The 21,935-nt window shown below is 35.5% G+C and overlaps 1 protein-coding gene across 3 annotated transcripts in view; it reads right to left on the bottom strand.

Annotated features, from left to right (window-relative positions):
- The window catches only part of Macrod2 (mono-ADP ribosylhydrolase 2), a 2,075,735-nt gene that overhangs the window by 1,825,347 nt on the left and 228,453 nt on the right, over window positions 1–21,935 (bottom strand). The window lies entirely within an intron of this gene.

The raw sequence follows: 21,935 nt of genomic DNA, 5'->3' as shown, positions 1-21,935 counted from the left end.
GGTGCTTTGCCACTGAGTCAGCTCCATAGTCCTTTTTATTTTTATATTATTTTATTTTATTTTATTTTTTGAGACAGGGTCTCACTAAATTGCTGAGGGCCTCTCTAAATTGCTGAGGCTGGCTTTAAATTTATAATCCTCCTGCCTCTGCCTCCTGAGTTACTGGGATTATAGGCATGTGCTATCATGCCCAGTTCATTTGAAGTATTTTTAAATTAAAAAGACATCAAGTTTGAAATATGCATAAAAATAAATTTAGCCCATATCATGAAGATAGGAGGAATGTAAACCAGAAATAATTTTGGTAAACCAATCTTTGAAAATGAAAAAATATTTAAACACATCAACAAAAGTATACATGAAAATAAACTTTATGAACACCAAAAATATTAATTTACATGTATTTCCAACAAATCTTTACTCTTTCAATTACATTTTTCTGCTTCATTGGTTCATTACATATTCTGAATATTAAGATGTACAAAATTATGAAAAATTAGAACCATGGCTCTTTTTTAACAGCAAAAAAACTTCAAACTCTTAGGCTAAATTTTCATTTTATAGATTTTATTAATATGCTGAAATATAATTTTGATTTAGACACAAAATATATTAAATGTGGCATTCCAAAGTCAGATGCCAAATTAAGAATGATACTTCAAAAAGAAATGGTTAAATACCACATTCCTCCTAAACACCATATCATCTTAGTGTTAAGGGTATGGGAGTAAGTATTTAGACATTAACATCATAATTCTGAGAGCAAATTTTTAGGAGACATTCTGTGCATGGGGAATTTTATATGTGAGTTTGTAGGTGCCTATCCCTACCTCTCAGTTTAATGTATAGCCCCCAAAGTTTCATAGTAATATGGTGTAATAAAGTCCAATATTTTCATAGAAAATCTAAAAATGAAGTAGTGGTTAGCTATTTAATTGATCTGATGAAGAAAACTTGTGACAGAATAAGCCTATTCTTCCTGAGTTTCTCTGATCAAAGAATGTATATCTTCCATATGCCACATGTGAGTTATGTTTGAGAGAGTACTGGTGAGAGATCATTCTAAGTGTGTTCCAAGAGAGCCACCTTGAAAGGAAGTGAAACCTCACATGAAACTGTAGGTGTCCTTATAAGCATACAGCATACAGACAAAGAAGGAATAAGTGGCCAGCTTGGCAAGATAGCTGCCCTGTTGTTAAAGAGAGACATAAGGTGAGTGATTCAAAAAGGATGGGGAATAAAGTGCACAAAAAATAAAGAATCAACTTTAATCATCAGTCCAATTTAAGACAATACCAGTCAGGTAAAAACTTTCTTGCTCTTTTAAAGTCTTCTTTACCACTATACCCCAAGAGGGATCAGAAACTGCTGCTAGAACACTGGATCTCAAAAACAGGTAGATGCACAAGATAGGCCAGAAGATAGCTGGCTCTGTCCTTCTTCCCCATATGCAGGAAACTGGACTCTAAGCTGGGGGACAGAGCCTCAATTTTAAACCAAAGTCATACATTGATTATTACACTGAACTGCCAGACATGAGTACTAAGTTGAGACTGTATAATTTAAGACTATAGGTCTTTCTACTACCTAAAAAGGATGTGAAAAGTCATGAATTATGAGATCTACTCAGGACCCAGGGGAAGTTAGTTCCACTGAAGGGAAAGAACTTTATTGGTAGCAACCACAGATTGTTTGTCTCCATTCAAGGACTATATATACATACATATATGCACTCATATGTGTACATACATATTATAAAATTCATATAAAACTGCATTATGGTGTAAATTTTTCAAATTTTACATAATAAACGTATTTCAAATTTTTGTTAGGATACATCATAAATGTGATGTATTACTATTTCACAGTTCTAAAGTTCAAAAAATTTTAAATATGAGAATTTGTAAAATAATTCATTATTGAGTATCAACTTCATTAAAAACAAAAAGAAATTATATTTGGAATTCAATGGATAAATTAAATTGATTGATGAAATAAATATATTAAAGTTGTAGTTTAAAATAATATTTATGAAGGCAAGTCCTGAAAACAAGTAAAACTAAGGAGTAGTTTCTAAAAAGATTAAAAATAATTTAGATAAGCAATGCATATGAAAGATTTTATAAAGAATCAAAAGATTCCCAAGTTCCCCATCCATTCAAGCTATCAGCTTTCTCATCTATCTCAGAAAAATGATGTATAATCCCATCAGACAACCTAATTTCCTTTTACCAAGTCTATGGCATGCACTGCAATTGACTAAGGAAACAATTCATTAGACAGGTTTACAGTAGGGCTTGTTTGTATTACCATATTTTACAAGAATTAATTTAGAAGACATGCAAAATAAAAAGGCAAATCATGGAAAATTTGAGTTAACCATTCAAAACATAGAAAGCTGTGCACTTTGTGATATACAGGAGATAGCGACCTAGAACAGTTGCTATAGAATATTTTACATTTACAATTTTATCAATAATTCCATGCATTAGAAAGAAGGAAACATTTAGTATCATGGTTTAAACACCAATAAAAAATGAATAAATCATTTTTTACATTTTAAATTTACTGAATTTATTCTTGCAACAAGTCTTGAAAGGGCTCTGCTGTATACGTACAACTTTTATGGATATAGCAAACTTTTGTTAGCTAATCCTTTTCTCTTACATTGGACAAGTTTGTGGCAATACCTTTTGACTACTCCAATATTTAAATTTAGCCAGTACTGTCCTTAAACTTCCTTCTTTCTCCTTTGTTTTTCCTACTCATCTATGCATGTTCCACTGATGTTTCCAACATAGAGGACAAGAACATGTATACATTCTTCCGTTTCCCTGTATAAATTTCTTAATGGGCAGAAACAATATCATATTCATATTTGCTCAATGCTTTATAGTTATTAACATTCCAAACACATATTTGATGATTTGCTCTCAGATGACAGGTCTTTTTATTTAAGTCACAGTAATTAAGTAATTAATGCCTACCTGGACTTCTGACCATTGTCAGCAACAAGATCTTAATGGTCCCACTTTCTGTGTCCTTGCCAAAATGATTACCTGCATTATAACACTGGGGTTCCCTGTCAATAATATTTACTTATCTAGACTTTTGTTTATATAAGCAATGCACATAAAAGCTATTACAGGTCAGTATCTCTACCAATCATTCATTCTGGAACCTTCCTATGACCCTTTGCCATAGCCCCATAGACTGGTCCCCAAATCCCTGGTCTGAAATCATCTCATCTCTAATCCAATAATGCCTATCAGAAAGGCATTCTGCACTATGTAACAAATGGAGGGTCTCTGTCAACCTCAGATTCTAAATATTTGTTTTATTCAGCAGACAAATACATTCATAATTACATTTATACTCATAAATCTATAAATCTAGATTTATAGAATCAAAGCTGAACAGAAAATTAACTTCTCCTATTTCCCCATTATATTTTATAAGTTTCTCTGTCCTTGTTTAAATAAAAAAACTAATTCCAGCTTTAGATGAGCTTTTGTGAACTTACATGGATTATGTGGTCAGAACTGATTTTAAAAAATACTTTAAAATAGATGCTATGATTCCTGTATACTATTTTTTATACTCAAAATGTCGATTTACAGTTAGAAAGCAGTTATAGTCTCAGACCCTAAGAGATTGTGTGTATATCAATGTCTTATTATAAACATTATTGTTCTTAAAATTTATTTACCTTTTTTTGGGGGGGAGATGATATTTAGAATTTAATTCAGGGTTTTACACAAGTTAGGCACGTGCTCTACTACTGCACAACACTTCCAGTCCTTGTTCTTAAACCTACAACTTTTGTTTAAAAGACTTCATGATGTGGCTTGTTTGATTCTAAATTTTTTTGTGTTTCACATATTTTTACTTATCTAAACACACTAAACTCCAGCTCAAGATCTAAATCCAAACCTGAATGGCCAATTTGATAAACTGAACTGCCTTAACACTGTTAGACAATTATCATCTCTTTAAAAAAAGATAATGGAGAGGATGGAATGATGGTGGATTAGAGGAAGGGAGCACTTATCGGTTGCTACACAGCTCAAGATTCAAGCAGCAGGAGTATTGCTTCTCAGCGAGGTGGGTTACTGAAGAAATTCACTGAAATAAATACTCAGTAAAGTAATCATAGACACAGAAATTTGGAAGCTCTGAACATAGAAAATAAATAAAATATTAGAGATACACCAGCTTTGTTGACGGCAAGAGTTTAAGTACTGCCAGTTCACTGCAGAGGGGAGGGGTAACAGGCACAAAAAGAGAAAAATCACAGCAGAAGTATTTGGCATGGGAGAAGCTGTGGAGTAGAGAAGGAGGCTTATCTTAAATGACCCAGAGACAACAGGGCAAGCCAATGATTGAGAAGTGCTCAGAATCTCTCAGTAGGTGGGAATTGAGGCAGGAGCCATTTGCAAGTGGCAGCTTTCAGTGGCAGGCAAATGAGAGTTCATAAAAAGTGTTGCCAGCCTCTCCAAGCAAACACCTGCCATGAGGTACAGTGTGTGCCTGGTCCAGCATGACTAAAACAGGCGAAGAGGACTGTACACAGGGGATCCAGGCTGGGGAGAGAGGCTTGTGTTTCTATTATCTCTGGAAGCCCAGGCAACTGCTGGGGAGAGACCAGAAACTGGTCAGATAGATGCAACACTCCAGGTCCAATCCTGCAAAGTCCACATCCATTGGGTGGAATATTTGAGACCTGCAAAGGGTGAGATCCCCATTCTATAGGTGGAATTTTTGAGAGATACCTGAAACCGAGATGTCCAGTATAGCTTGATACCTTCCCAGCAACAGGGGTCTAATATCTCTGGAGTAAATACCTTCTGACAAAGTTCCAAAGGATGATCAGAATTAAATCCCAGCAGCTGGACCTTTCCTTTAGAACTCTGCAACAGCCCTTCTTGGATTGACCTACTCTATCCAGACAAAACTCCAATTGCCAGTATTCCCTAGTCTGTCCTACCTTAAACTATGAGACAGGAAACTGAGAGCTACTACAACCAGCTTCAGTTTCAGGCCACATCAGCTGACATCTTGGTGAAAATTACGAAAAGAGATCAGAATTAACAATCCCTAGCCCTTAATCCAAGGGGCACATAGCCTAAAAAGAAATGGAAAAGAAGGGTGCAAAAGCATAGGTGGTGAACATCTATCCTCGTCAACAGTTTTCACAAATTCAGCAGGGAAAGAAAGAAAAAAGGTCTTTCATTTTTCATTATGAGTTTTTTCCTTTATTATTTTTAATTCAAAAAATTTTCCATTGTGTGTAATGTGTTCTCATGGAGCTGACTAGTTCACAAGTATATGTATATATACATATATACATTCATATAATTTTTATTGTATTTTAATCATTTTTTTCTTTACCTGTTTGTTATTTATACTTTTTATACTTTTATTTATTTATTTATTTATTTTTACTTTGGAGAGGTAGAGTTTTGTATGAGTTTGCTTTGGTTTGATGTTATATTTCTTTGTTTTTGTTTTTGCTCATCTTACTACCCCTTCTTCACTTTCTTTTGTCAAATTCTTTTGTTGCTTCTTCCACTATCTCTTTATTACTTTTAGTTATTTTTGTTCCCTCTTTATAGCTGTCACCTGCTACCTCTGTTCACTTTTTAAATATTTCAAACCATCTCTTGCCTTCCTACCTTATTTTCTATTCTCTTAAGAAACTGTGGTTTTAATATCATCTGAACTATTTGGTTTACATAATTTCTGGTCCCCCACCATTCATGCTGTTGTGGTTATTAATAAGATGGACACTGTTGACATCTGCTGTTTAAGGCCAGATCTAGTTCATAGATGATTATTATTGTTGCTTATGTTAAATACTGACTGGACTATTTGTCTTTGTGTGGCAGTTGATGTTACAGCTGTCATAGTAGGCATGGTCATGTAAGGCTGTACATTGGTCTCCAACATTAATGTTATTACTTGTTCCACCTTTTTCCAAGATGGGCTGGGAAGTGATTGGGATGGTATAAGTTCATAGTGTAGAAATCCTGCTACTGAGCTACACTCACAACTCAGTCAAGTGACAGAGAACCTTGCTCACACAAGAAATAGCTCCACTTGACCTCCAACAAAACTTTAATGCATAAAACAGAGGACACAAAAACCCCAAACAATGACCAGGCTGCGAGCAGGAACAAGTAGAGTTTAAGGAATCCATATCAATAGATTTACAAGTCCAAGACCACTGAAAACATGAAGAACATTATCAGTGAAATAATAGCAGAAAATTTTCCAAATATTAGAAATGAGATGGATATCCATATAAAGGAGTCATATAGAAACCAAAAGAGAATCAAAAAGGAACTTCTCCAAATTACATTATAATGAAAATGCCTAAAACAGAATTTAAGGAAAGAATATTAAAAGCTATGAAAAAAATGAGGTTATATTTACAGTAAACCAATAAGATTCACTTCACTCTGACCCTAGAGCAAGAAAATGATTGCCAGTGAAGAGAGTTACATCTAGAAAAGCTATTTTTCAGAACCAAAAAAGAAATAGAAAATTTTCAGACAAACTAAAAACACATGACTACTGTCACACTACAAAAAATACTTAAAGAGATACACACAAAACAAAACAACAAAAACAGAGCTCCCAAATGGATTAAGCTCCCTAGAAGAGAAAATTAGGATTAAGTGAAATATAGGAAATAAACAAAAATATCAGAAAATAACAAAAATCTATCTATGTAAACAATTTCAACTATCCAATTAAAAAACATAGATTGTTAGATTGATTCCCAAGTATTTTTTTTAAGCTATTGTGAATGGGGTGCTTTTTCTAAATTCTCTTTCAGAGAATTCATCACTTATGAGTAAAAATGCATTAGATTTATGAACATTGATTTTATATCCTGCTACTTTACTGAATTCATTTATGAGTTCTAGAAGTTTTCTGGTAGAATTTTTCAGCTCCTCTAAATATAGAATCATGTCATCGGCATATAGGGATAGTTTGAGTTCTTTTCCTATTCGTATCCCTTTAATTTCTTTGGTCTGTCTAATTGCTCTGGCTAGAGTTTCAAGGACGATGTTGAATAGAAGTGGTGAAAGAGGAGCTCCCTGCCTTGTTCCATTTTTTAGGGGGAATGCTTTCTGGTTTTCTCCATTTAGAATGATATTGACCGTAGGCTTAGCATAGATAGCCTTTACAATGTTGAGGAATGTTTCTACTATCCCTATTTTTTCTATTGTTTTGAGCATGAAGGGTGCTTTATTATATCAAATGCTTTTTCTGCATCTATTGAAATAAGAGGTGAAAGACCTCTACAATGATAACTACAGAACACTAAAGAAAGAAATTAAAGAAAACCTTAGAAGATGGAAAGATCTCCCATGTTCTTGGACAGAATTAATATTGTCAAAATGGCCATACTACCAAAAGTGCTATACAGAGTCAATGCAATTTCAATTAAAATCCCAATGATATATCTCATAGGAATAGAGCAAGCAATCATGAAATTCATTTGGAAAAATAAGAGACCCAGAATAGGTAAAGCAATCCTTCCAGGAAGAGTGAAGCAGCGGGCATCACAATACCAGAATTTCAACTATACTACAGAGCAATAGTAACAAAAAGGCATGGTGTTGGCACCAAAATAGACAGGTAGACCAATGGTACAGAATAGAGAACACAGAGACAAAACCAAATAAATACAGTTTTTTCATTCTAGACAAAGGTGCCAAAAACATACAATGGAAAAAAGACACCTGTTCAACAAATGGTGCTGGGAACACTGGAAATCCGTATGCAGCAGAATGAAAACTAAACCCCTTTCTCTCACCCTGCAAAAAAAAAAAATCAACTCTAAATGGATCAAGGGCCTTGGAATCAGAACAGAGACCCTGCACCTTATAGAAGAAAAAGTAGGTCCAAATCTTCATCATGCCACCTTAGAATCAGACTTCCTTAACATGACTCCCAAAACACAAGAAATAAAAGTAGGAATCAATAATTGGGGTAGATTCAAACTAAAAAGCTTTCGCTCAGCAAAGGAAATTATCAGCAATGTGAAGAGAGAGCCTACAGAGTGGGAAAAAAACTTTGCCACACATACATCAGATAGAGCACTAATCTCTAGAATCTATAAAGAACTCAAAAAACTTAACACCAAAAATACAAATAACCCAATCATTAAATGGGTTAAGGAAATGAGCAGACACTTAACAGAAGAAAATATACAGGTGATCAAAAAAATATGAAAAAGTTCTCATTATCCCTAGTAATTAGAGAAATGCAAATCAAAACTACCCTAAGATTTCATCTCGCCCCAATTTGAATGGCAATTATCAAGAATACAAGCAACAATAGGTGTTGGAGAGGATGTGGGGGAAAGGTACACTCATTCATTGCTGGTAGGGTTGCAAATTAGTGCAGCCACTCTGGAAAGCAGTGTGGAGATTCCTTAGAAAATTTGGAATGGAACCACCATTTGACCCAGCTATCCCACTCCTTGGCCTATACCTAAAGGACTTAAAATCAACATACTACAGAGATAGATATATCCACAACAATGTTCATAGCCGCTCAATTCACAATAGCCAGATTGTGGAACTAACCTAGATGTTCTTCAATTGATGAATGGATAAAGAAACTGTGGCATATGTACTCAATGGAATATTACTCAGCCATAAAGAAGAATAAAATTATGGCATTTTCAGGCAAATGGATAAAGCTGGAGAATATCAAGCTAAGTGAGATAAGCCAATCCCAAAAAAACACAGATCGAATGATCTCTCTGATAAGCAGATGATGATACATAATGGGGGGTGGGAGGGAGGCAAGAATGGAGGAAGGATGGATTGTACAGAGGAAAAAGAGGGGTAGGGGAAGGAAAAATAACAGAATGAGACAAACATCATTACCCTATATACATATATGATTACACTAAAGGTATGACTCTAATTCATGTACAACCAGAGAAACAAGTTATACCCCATTTGTTTACAATGAATCAAAATAAATAAATTATTTTTAAAAAAGACATAGATTGGCACAGTGGACTAAAAAAGTAAGATCCACATATATGCTGTTTGCAAGAGACTTGTCTCATAGGCAAAGACATTCATAGGCTGTAAGTAAAAGGATAGAAAAAGATATTCCATGCAACTGAAGTCTGAAAAAAAGCAAGAGTAGCTATTCTCATATTTGACAAGGCAGATTTCAAGCAAAAATTAATCAGAAGAGACAAAGAGTATCACTATGTACTGGTAAATCTAACAAGAAAATAAAACAAAAGTAAATGTTTATTCCTTAAATGCTGATGCATCTAATTACATGAAACAAAAAACTTCTTGACATTAAATCCCAGATAGACCCTAACACAATAATACGGGATAATTTCAGCACACATAAAATCAATAGATACTTTCAACCCTAATAATACTACAAATAAAATGAATCTTACAGAAATCTACAGAATATTTTGCCCTCAAACAGCTCAATTCATCTTCTTCTCAGCAGGTCATAGAACCTTTTCCAAAATAAACTATATTCTAGGTCACAATTTAAGTCTTAGAAGATATATAAAAAGTACATCTTATCCTATCATAATGGAATAAAATTAGAAATCAATAGCAAGAAGAATTATAGAAACCATGTAAATACATGGAGATTGAGCAACCCTCTTAAATGAGCAATGGATCATTGAAGAAATGAGAGAAAAAAATTAAAAATTCTTAGAAACAAATGCGAACAGAGATACAACATATGAAAATCTCTGGGACAGTATGAAGGAATTCTAAGAAGAAAGTTTGAAGGATTGAGTGCCTACATTTAAAAATCAGAAAGAGCCCAAATAAATAATCTAATATCTATAATTCACAGCCCTCACAAAGGAAGAGCTAACTCAAAAATCAACAAAAGACAGGAAATAACTAAGATCAGAGCCAAAATTAATGGACTTGAGAGTTTAAAAAGACAATACAAAGAATCAATGAAACAAAGAGTTCATTCTTTTAAAAGATAAATAAGACTGATAAACCCTTAGCCAAATTAACCAAAAGAATGAGAGAAAAGAACCAAATCAACAAAATTAGAGATGAGAAAGAGACATCACCGCAGATGCTTCTGAAATTAAGAAGATCATTATGAACTATTTTGAAAATTTATACTCCAATAAACTTGAAAACCTAGAAAATACTGACAAATTTCTAGACATGTACAACCAAATTGAACCATGAAGATAAAGAAAACCTAAACAAACTAATAGCAAATAATGATATTGAAGCAGGAATTAAAACCTTTCTAACAAAGAAAAGTCCATAACCAGATGAATTCTCAGGTGAGTTCTACCAGACATTTTAACAAAGAACTAATGCCAACCTTTCTCAAATTATAACATTAAACAGTAAAGGAGGAAATATTTCCAAATATATGCTATGAAGCCAGTATAATTCTGATGCCAAAATCAGAAAAAGACATACAAAAGAAAGAAAACTACAGATCAATATCCCTGAAGAACACAGATGTAAAAATCCTCAATAAAATTTAGCAAAACACATTAAAAAAACACATTAAGATAGTACATCATGATCAAGTAGGTTTTATCCCAGGAATGTAGGTTTGACTCAACATACACAAATCAATAAATGCAATTCACCACATAATTGGAACTAAGGACAAAAATCACATGATGATTTCAACAGATGCAGAAAAAGCCTTTAAAAACAATACAGCACACATTGATGCTAAAAACTCTAGAGAAAGTACCAAAAGAAGGGATTAATCTCAGCATTGTATATGTTATATACAACAAACACAAAGCCAAAATCATACTGAATGGAGAAAAACTGAAAGCATTACTCTAAAATCAGGAACAAGACAAGAATGTCCACTTCCCAATGTATTTTCTATGTGTAAAGTACTCGTATTCATACCAATTTGGTGATTGTAATATATATATATTACATATTGTTTAGTAAAGTACTTATTTAATTTAAGTATTATTAAAAAAAAAATGAAGACCAATGGAGTAGAATAGAAGTCATGGAGAAAAAAACCACATAGATACAGGCATCTGACACTTGACAAAGGAGCCCAAAACATATGTTGGAGAAAAGATAGCCTTTTCAACAAATAAAGATGAGAAAACTGGATATAACCATTCATAGAAGAACAAAAATAGACTCTTCTCACCCTGAACAAGAGCCAAACCAAAATGGATCGAAGTCCCAGGAATCAGACCAGAAACTTTGCAAATGCCAGGAAAAAAAAGCATAGACTAAACACATCAACATATTGGAGCAGGTGCCAACTTCCTTCACAAGACCCCTAAAGCCCAAGAAATAAAAATAAGAATCAATAAGTGGGACAACATCAACTTTAGAAGTTTTTGCACGGGAAGGGAAACAATTAACATTGTGATGAGAAAGCCTACAGAATAGGAGAAAAATTTGCTAGCTACTCCTCTGACAAGGAATTATTAATATCCAGAATATATAAAGAATTCAGGGGCGATCCAAGATAGTGGACTAGAAGGGGACTGCATCCCCAGTCGCTCCAGAACCCAGGAGTTAAGAAGGGGAGGCATTGAGAGACTCGGACTGAAATAGAGCCACGGGTGAGTCTGCCCACTGGGTAAACCTCGGCCCGGGTGGCAGGCCCAGATAGAGGTGGCTTATCGGAGCCGGGCAGGGCAGCTAGAGTCTTCTACAGGGAGCCCTGCGCACTCCGGCACTGGGCCCCGCCCACACAGCCAGCTTCTCCAGGTTCTCGGAGCAGGCCCCCTACTGAGAGCCTTTCTGATTAGAACAAGCTCCAAGTCCCGGAGCCAGCGCGGAGTACTCCGGCCTGCAAGCGGCTTCAGGGACCAGGACAGGGCAGCCAGAGACTTACACAAGCAGCCCGGCCCCCTGAGGTGGGAGGCGCCTTTCAAGGCTAGCTTCTCAGAACAGACCGCCCAGTGACAGCCTTTCTACATATAGCCAGCCACAAGTCCCCGAGCCAACAGAGAGCTTCAATCCGCAAGCAGCCTCTGGGATCAGGGCAGGGCAGCCAGAGACTTCTCCAGGCGGCTCTGCCCACTCCGGCCGCAGGCTCTTTCCACGGGGCGATCCAAGATGGCGGCCTAGAGGGTGACTGCATCTCCAGTCACTCCAGAACCCAGGATTCAAGAAGGGGAAGCATTGAGAGACTTGGACAAAAATAGAGCCACGGGGTGAGTCTCCCCCACTGGGCGAAACTTGGCCTCGGCGGCAGGCACAGATAGGGGTGGCTTATCAGAGCAGGGCAGGGCAGCTAGAGTCTTCCCCAGGTAGCCTTCCACACTCTGGCGGTGGACTCCTCCCACATGGCCAGCTGCACAGTGCAGGCCCCTAGTGAGAGCCTTTCCGCACAGAGCCAGCTCCAAGCCCTGGAACCAGTAGTGGGCTAGGGGCAGCTTTCTTCGGAAGCACTGCATTATCAAGTTCCTCCAAGACTTCAGGCTACTGAAGGCTGGGAGGTGATACACTGGAAATCTATAGGGACACTATAAGCCAATAGAGGAAATCTGCAATACCTCAGGGTCCCACTGACAGCTGACCAATATGAGAAAACAAGGGAAGAAAATGTCCCAAACAACCTAGATACTACATCAATAAAACCCAATGACAGCACAGCAGAAGAAATGTCAGAAAGGGAGTTCAGAATGTACATAATTAAAACAATCAGGGAAGCAAATGAGGAGATGAAAGAGCAAATGTAGGCATTGAAGGAGGAGATGAAAGAGCAAATGCAGGCATTAAATGATCGCACCAATCAACAGTTAAAAGACCAAATACGGGAAGCAAGAGATCATTTCAATAAAGAGTTAGAGATACTGAAAAAAAACAAACTGAAATACTTGAAATGAAGGAAACAATAAACCAAGTTAAAAACTCCATAGAAAGCATAACCAATAGGATAGAACACGTGGAAGACAAAACCTCAGACATTGAAGACAAATTATTTAATCTTGAAAACAAAGTTGGCCAAACAGAGAAGATGGTAAGAAATCATGAACAGAATGTACAAGAATTATGGGATATGATGAAAAAGCCAAATTTAAGAATTATTGGGATTGAGGAAGGCTTAGAGAAACAAACCAAAGGAATGAACAATTTATTCAATGAAATAATATCAGAAAATTTCCCAAATCTGAAGAATGAAATGGAAAACCAAGTACAAGAGGCATATAGAACTCCAAATATACAAAATTACAACAGACCCACACCAAGGCACATTATTATGAAAATACCTAACATACAAAATAAAGACAAAATTTAAAGGCTGCGAGAGAAAAGAATCAAATTACATTCAGGGGGAAACCAATACGGATATCAGCAGATTTTTCAATCCAGACCCTAAAAGCTAGAAAGGCCTGGAACAACATTTACCAAGCTCTGAAAGAAAATGGATGCCAACCAAGAATCTTATACCCAGCAAAACTTACCTTCAAATTTGATGATGAAATAAGATCCTTCCATGATAAACAAAAGCTAAAGGAATTTACAAAAAGAAAGCCAGCATTACAGAACATTCTCAGCAAATATTCCATGAGGAAAAGATGAAAAACAACGATGCAAATCAGCAACAGGAGGCACTAGCCTAAAGGAATAGCCAAATAAAGGAGAAACCAAATCATGTCAAAAAACAAAAATGAGTCAAATGACTGGGAATACAAATCATATCACAATAATAACCCTTAATGTTAATGGCCTGAACTCATCAATCAAAAGACATAGACTGGCAGATTGGATTAAAAAGAAAAATCCAACAATATGCTGCCTGCAAGAGACTCATCTCATAGAAAGAGATACCCATAGACTAAAGGTGAAAGGATGGGGAAAAACATACCATGCACACGGACACAGCGAAAAAGCTGGAGTATCCATCCTCATTTCAGATAATGTGGACGTTAAGCCAAAACTAGTCAGAAGGGATAAAGAAGGACATTACATGCTGCTTAAGGGAAGCATAAATCAGCAAGACATAACAATCATAAATATCTATGCCCCGAACATTGGCTCATCCACGTACGTCAAACAAATCCTTCTCAATTCCAGAAATCAAATAGACCACAACACAATCATACTAGGCGATTTTAACACACCTCTCTCACCACTGGATAGATCGTCCAAACAAAAATTGAATACAGAAACCATAGATCTCAATAACACAATCAACAACTTAGACTTAACGGACATATATAGAATATACCATCCAACAAAGAACGAATACACTTTCTTCTCAGCAGCACATGGATCCTTCTCTAAATAGACCATATTTTATGCCACAAAGCTACTGTTAGCAAATACAAGAAGATAGAGATACTACCTTGTACTCTATCAGATCATAATGGATTGAAATTAGAAATAAATGACAGAATAAAAAACAGAAACTTCTCCAATACCTGGAGACTAAATAATACACTATTATATGATGAATGGATAACAGAAGACATCAGGAGGGAAATAAAAAAATTCTTAGAAGTAAACGAGAACAAAGACACATCATATCAAAATCTCTGGGACACTATGAAAGCAGTACTTAGAGGAAGATTTATTTCATGGGGCGCATTCAAAAAAAGAAGTAGAAATCAACAAATAAATGACTTAACACTACAGCTCAAAGCACTAGAAAAAGAAGAGCAGACCAATACCAAAAGTAGTAGAAGACAGGAAATAGTTAAAATCAGAGCCGAAATCAACGAAATTGAAACAAAAGAAACAATTGGAAAAATTAACAAAATAATTAGTTGGTTCTTTGAAAAAATAAACAAAATTGATAAACCCTTAGCCACACTAACAAAGAGAAAGAGGGAGAAAACTCAAATTACTAAAATTCGGAATGAACAAGGAAACATCACAACAGACACGACTGAAATACAAAACATAATTAGAAGCTATTTCGAAAATCTATACTCCAACAAAACAGAAAACCTCGAAGACATCAACAAGTTTCTAGAGACATATGAATTACCTAAACTGAACGAGGAGGACATACACAACTTAAATAAACCAATTTCAAGCAATGAAATAGAAGAGGTCATCAAAAGCCTACCAACAAAGAAAAGTCCGGGACCAGATGGGTTCTCAGCCGAGTTCTACAAAACCTTTAAAGAAGAGCTCATTCCAATACTCCTCAAAGTATCCCATGAAATAGAAGAGGAGGGAACCCTCCCGAACTCATTCTATGAAGCCAATATCACCCTGATACCTAAATCAGACAGAGACACATCGAGGAAAGAAAATTTCAGACCAATATCCTTAATGAACATCGACGCAAAAATTCTAAACAAAATTTTAGCAAATCGCATACAAATATATATTAAAAAGATAGTGCACCACGATCAAGTGGGTTTTATCCCAGGGATGCAAGGTTGGTTCAACATTCGGAAATCAATATATGTCATTCACCATATCAACAGATTAAAAGTTAAGAATCACATGATTATTTCAAAAGATGCAGAAAAAGCATTTGATAAAATACAGCATCCCTTCATGCTCAAAACACTAGAAAAAATTGGGGTAGTGGGAACATTCCTTAACATTGTAAAGGCCATCTACGCTAAGCCCATGGTCAATATCATTCTAAATGGTGAAAAACTGAAAGCGTTTCCCCTAAATACTGGAACAAGGCAGGGATGCCCTCTTTCACCGCTTCTATTCAACATCGTCCTTGAGACTCTAGCCAGAGCAATTAGACAAACCAAAGAAATTAAAGGGATACAAATTGGAAAAGAAGAACTCAAACTATCCGTGTTCGCTGATGACATGATTATATATTTAGAGGAACCTGGAAATTCCATCAGAAAACTTTTAGAACTCATAAGTGAATTCAGTAAAGTAGCAGGTTACAAGATCAATGCTCATAAATCTAAGGCTTTTTTATACATAAGTGATGAATCTTCAGAAAGAGAAATTAGGAAAACTACCCCATTCACAATAGCATAGAAAAAAATAAAATACTTGGGAATCAATCTCACAAAAGAGGTGAAAGACCTCTACAATGAGAACTATAGAACACTAAAGAAAGAAATTAAAGAAAACCTTAGAAGATGGAAAGATCTCCCATGTTCCTGGATAGGCAGAATTAATATTGTCAAAATGGCTATACTACCTAAAGTGCTATACAGATTCAATGAAATTCCAATTAAAATCCCAATGATGTACCTTGCAGAAATAGAGCAATTATGAAATTCATCTGGAAGAATAAAAAACCTAGAATAGCTAAAGCAATCCTCAGTAGCAAGAGCGAAGCAGAGGGTATTGCAATACCAGATCTTCAACTCTACTACAAAGCAATAGTAACAAAAATGGCATGGTATTGGTACCAAAATAGACAGGTAGATCAATGGTACAGAATAGAGGACATGGACACAAACCCAAATAAATACAATTTTCTCATACAGACAAAGGGGCCAAAAATATGCAATGGAGAAAAGATAGCCTCTTCAACAAATGGTGCTGGGAAAACTGGAAAACCATATGCAACAGGATGAAATTAAACCCCTATCTCTCACCCTACCAAAACTCAACTCAAAATGGATCAAAGACCTCGGAATCAGACCAGAGACCCTGCATCTTATAGAAGAAAAAGTAGGTCCAAATCTTCCACTTGTTGGCTTAGGATCAGACTTCCTTAACAGGACTCCCATAGCACAAGAAATAAAACCAAGAATCAACAACTGGGATAGATTCAAACTAAAAAGCTTTCTCTCAGCAAAGGAAACTATCAGCAATGTGAAGAGAGAGCCTACAGAGTGGGAGAATATCTTTGCCAACCATACTTCAGATAGAGCGCTAATTTCCAGAATCTATAAAGAACTCAAAAAACTCTACACCAAGAATACAAATAATCCAATCAACAAATGGACTAAGGAAATGAACAGACACTTCACAGAAGATGTACAAGCAATCAATAGATATATGAAAAAATGGTCAACATCCCTAGTAATAAGGGAAATGCAAATCAAAACTACCCTAAGATTTCATCTCAGCCCAATTAGAATGGCGATTATCAAGAACACAAGCAACAATAGGTGTTGGCGAGGATGTGGTGAAAAAGGAACACTCCATACATTGCTGGTGGGGTTGCAAATTAGTGCAGCCACTCTGGAAAGCAGTATGGAGATTCCTCAGAAAGCTTGGAATGGAAACACCATTTGACCCAGCTATCCCACTCCTTGGCCTATACCCAAAGGACTTAAAATCAGCATAGTACAGAGATACAGCCACATCAATGTTCATTGCTGCTCAATTCACCATAGCCAGATTGTGGAACCAACCTAGATGCCCTTCAGTTGATGAATGGATAAAGAAACTGTGGCATATATATATACAATGGAATATTACTCTGCAAAGAAGAATGAGAAAATTATGGCATTTTCAGGCAAATGGATGAAATTGGAGAATATCATGCTAAGTGAGATAAGCCAATCTCAAGAAACTAAAGGACGAATGATCTCGCTGATAAGTGAATGAGGACATATAATGGAGGGTGGTAGGGGTTAGCATTAGGTTTAGGGTTAGGTTTAGGGTTAGGGATAAGGAGTGTGGTAAGAATGAAGGAAAGAAGGACTGTATAGAGGGAAAAGAGGGTTGGGAGTGGTGGGGGGGAAGGGAAAAAATAACAGAATGAATCAAACATCATTGCCCTATGTAAACGTATGATTACACAAATGGTATGCCTTGACTCCATGTACAAATAGAGAAACAATATGTATCCCATTTGTATACAATAATAATAATAAAAAAGAATTCAAAAAGTTTAACACACACACACAAATAATCCAATCAATAAACAGGCAAAAGACTAGACAGATAATTCTCAAAAGAAGAAATATAAATGAAAATATATGGAAAAAATGTTCAACATCCCTTGTAATCTGGCAAATGCAAATCAAAACTACAATGAGATTTCATCTTGCTTCAACTAGAACAGCAATCATTAAGAATACAAATAACAATTTCTCATAAAGATGTGGAATAAAAAGGTTCTCTTATACATTGTTAGTAGGGCTGCAAAGTAGCAAACTATTTTGAAAAGCAGTCTGGAGTTTCCTCAAAATATTAGGAATGGAACTACTATATGACTCAGTTATCCCACTCCTTTGTATTTATCCAAAATAACTAAATTTAGCATAACATATTGATACAAACACATCAATGTTTGTAGCAGTACAATTCACAATAGCCAGGATATGAAACCAGCCCAGGTGTCTCTCAACAGATGAATGGATAAAGAAAATGTGGTATATATAGACAATGGAGTCCTGGTCCTAAAGAAGAATGAAATTATTGCATTTGCTGGTAAATGGATGAAACTGGAGAACATCATGCTAAGTGAAATAAGTCAAGGGTTGAATTCTCTCATATGCCAAAGCTAACTAAGGGAGAAAAGTTGGGGAGGGGAGAGATTTCACAAAAATAGAGGGAAGGTCAATGAAGTAGAGGAAGATAATTGAGGTAGAGGGAAGAGGGATGGTAAAAGGAAGGACCTGCAAAATGAAACTAACAAAATTATGCTATATATATATATATGAATATACCACACTGAATTTCACCTTTATGTAAATACACAGAGTGCCAATTTTTAAAAAAAATAAATAAATAGAAGGAAGACTAGTAGAATAGAGCAAGGAGAATAGAGGAGGGGATGGAAAAAAGAAGCACTGGGCACTAAAATTGAATAAATTAAATTCCATGCATATATGATTATGTCGAAATGAACCCTACTATTATGTATAACTATAATGTACTAATAAAAACATTTTTAAAAAGATAATGAGGGTTAGGGGTATAGCTCAGTGGTAGATCACTTACCCAGTATGCACAAGGCCCTGGGTTTGATACTCAGCATTAAGGGGTGGTGGCGGGAATACATGTGTGTGTATGTACTGCACAACTGCCTGCTCTCTACACAAATCAAGAATATCAATATAAAGGTACACAGACAAATTATAAGGTAAAAATTCCATCAAGGAAATATTTTTATCATTTCTCCTGGCCATTTCAGTTCAATAAAAGTTTTCCATTTAAAAGTTTAATTATGCTGCCAGCATGTTTATGATTTCGGAATTGCCAGTCTATGATTCCAAACCCATTTCTACATGCTTTTTGATAAAAATTCGGTATCCTGACGGAAATGCCTCAAATGGAAAAATATTCATCAGAACGAAAAATATATATTACAAGATTTGCTATATGCATTCCAAAAATACTTAAACACTTGGTTATAAGCTGAGTCCATTACATTTATATATTGACTCAAATATTTTCAGTGGCATTACTATAGTAAATTTGCAAGCAGAAACCATATGAGTTAAAACTCTTCACAAAAATTACCCAGAAACTACATAACAAAATGTGAAACACACTATGTCTGAATACTTTAAATACTAGTGGTCTGAACAGCCATGTATTCAAACTCACAACATGACAGGTTTTACATTGAACACTTCCTAGGTATAACAACACTTGAATCTCATAGAAATCCAGTTTAAAAAAAAAAAGAAGGGACTAAAGCTTAGTCAGCCAGACAAGGGCAAGATCACATAAGCAAATAAATTATAAGGAAATGTAAATTTAAACCCAAGGCAGTCTAATGTCAGACTTTTCTCTTAATTTCTAAAACACATTGTCTTCCCAAATCTTCCAATCAACAGATTCTGTTTTACAAAAAATCATTTTGGAAATTAAACACCTTTCCTTTTTATAATATTAAGCTTCTTTAATGTTGTATAACAGTAATTGTTCTCTTGGCTCCTTTGACAGTTTAGCATCATAAGTCTTTGTCCCAAGATGACCAGACATTCCTTGGATAGAAAGTAGGGCATCTAAATTACCATCAGCACCTCAGAACACAGAATTATAGAAATAAATTCCTCAGCAGGAAGTTGGTCTTTAAAATACCTAGGATTTTTCCAATCAACTCAATTATATGTTTATTCCTTTTAAGAAGAAAAGGGATGGCATGAAACTAAAAAGCAGTGAGATCAAAGTTGACAAATAGACTAGTGAAATTAAAGTATCTTTATGCTGCATTCATGTATAGAAATATCACACTGAACTCCACTAATATGTACTATTAATACATGTTAAGGACAAAATAAATAAATGAAATAAAGTCTCTTGATTCTTCTGCAGTGATCAGTCAATACATCCAACAAAATTTGCCTAAAAAACAGGATCAAAACAGAGAAGACATAATAAACCTAGATCTCTAAATACTCCAAATATATTTGTGATTAGATACATTATACTGTTTATTATTAAATAGTGATATTCTCTACCAAGATAATTTCAGAGGTGTAATAGTAAAACAGAAAATGCAAGTTCATTCTAGGAAACTACAGATCCAGATTATATAAGAAGTTCTTTGCCAGACCTGAAAAGCTGGCCAACACTTTGCATTTTGGTGCTTGCTTGGTAGTTGCAAGTTCTCTGATGAACTGCCTCCCTGCACAATTTAATTTTTCTTCTCTTATTCACACTCCTTTCATACTTTAGTATACAAGCAGTGACACTGATGTTGTCATCCTCAACTATCATAGGAGGGAGTCCTTTCAGATTTGCTTTAAATAACCAGCTCTGAAAAACAGCAAGTCCACCAGGCATGTAGAGATTAGTAACATCAGTCCATTCACCTATCTTAAGACCGTTGGCATTTAAAAATAAGAAGAGGCTGGTTTATAGATAAGACAAATAGGAAAAGTGAGACTACAATTTGCATAACAAGACAGAAATTCTAGCATGTTTTACCATTTCCCATCTTTCATTCAGTCATTCAACTGGCAGTACCAGGAAAAACATAAATTCTTCTTATGATATATTTGCAAAGTCTTAGCTCTAGGATGTAGTAGGAAAAGAGAACATAATAAACTTCAGCTTTATTAATGTTTTCTGACTGGATGAATGCATATATTCCACAGCTGATTTGATTCATCAGTTTTGAGGTAGAGTGAATCCTCCCCCTTTTTAAAATCTGTTTTCCAATAAAACCTTATTTACAATAATGAGTGGAATCAAACCTTTTTGAATAAAATCTGAATTACAAAGAGAATAAATGACTTATCCAGTGGTCTACAAAGTCAGCAACAAGGTTGGAATTAGAAAGTATATGGTTAGTAATTTCACACTTGACATACTTTGCCTTATAATATGCTAACAACTATTGGTAAATAAGCAGAGCAAAAATGTGGTACTGCTGTGTAGCAAGTAGATGAAGGGGTAGGAGTGTGTGTGTGTGTGTGTGTGTGTGTGTGTGTGTGTTGCTGAGAATGGGAACCCAGAGCTCATGCATGCTAGGAAAGTACTCTCTCACTGAGCTATACCCCAGCCTTTTGCAGGATTCCTGAACTTAAGAAAATAGTACTTCACAGAAACAAATTCAAACAGAGATATATTCTGCTAAGATTCAGTGATCACAGATAATCTTTTCATTCGTAACTTGAACCCTAGTACCAACCTTTCAGCTGTCGATATATTTTCTTTTAAAAAATAAATTTCTTTTTTTTACTATGAATTTTTTAATTAAAATATTTCTTTTACAGATTGCATTTTGATTCATTGTACACAAATGGGGTACAACTTTTCATTTCTATGACTGTACACAAGGTAGATTCACACCATTCATGTAATCATACATATACATAGGGTAATACTGTCTGTTTCATTCTACTATCTTTCTGTCCCTCACCCCCTCCCACCCCATTTTCCTCTATATCATCCAAAGTTCCCTCATTCTTCTCTTCCCCCCTGCTCCCCCCCTTGTTATATATTGTCATGCACTTATCAGAGAAAACATTAGGCCTTTGGTTTTTGGGCCTTGGCCTATTTCACTTAGCATGATATTTTCCAACTTCATCCATTTACCAGCAATGTGAAGAGAGAGCCTACAGAGTGGGAGAAAATTTTTTCCACACACAC

Source organism: Sciurus carolinensis, chromosome 2, assembly GCF_902686445.1.
Source record: "Sciurus carolinensis chromosome 2, mSciCar1.2, whole genome shotgun sequence".
NCBI classification, from domain to species: domain Eukaryota; kingdom Metazoa; phylum Chordata; class Mammalia; order Rodentia; family Sciuridae; genus Sciurus; species Sciurus carolinensis.
The sequence above is the reverse complement of the archived record's forward strand: the minus strand, read 5'-3'. Positions and strand labels throughout refer to the sequence as shown.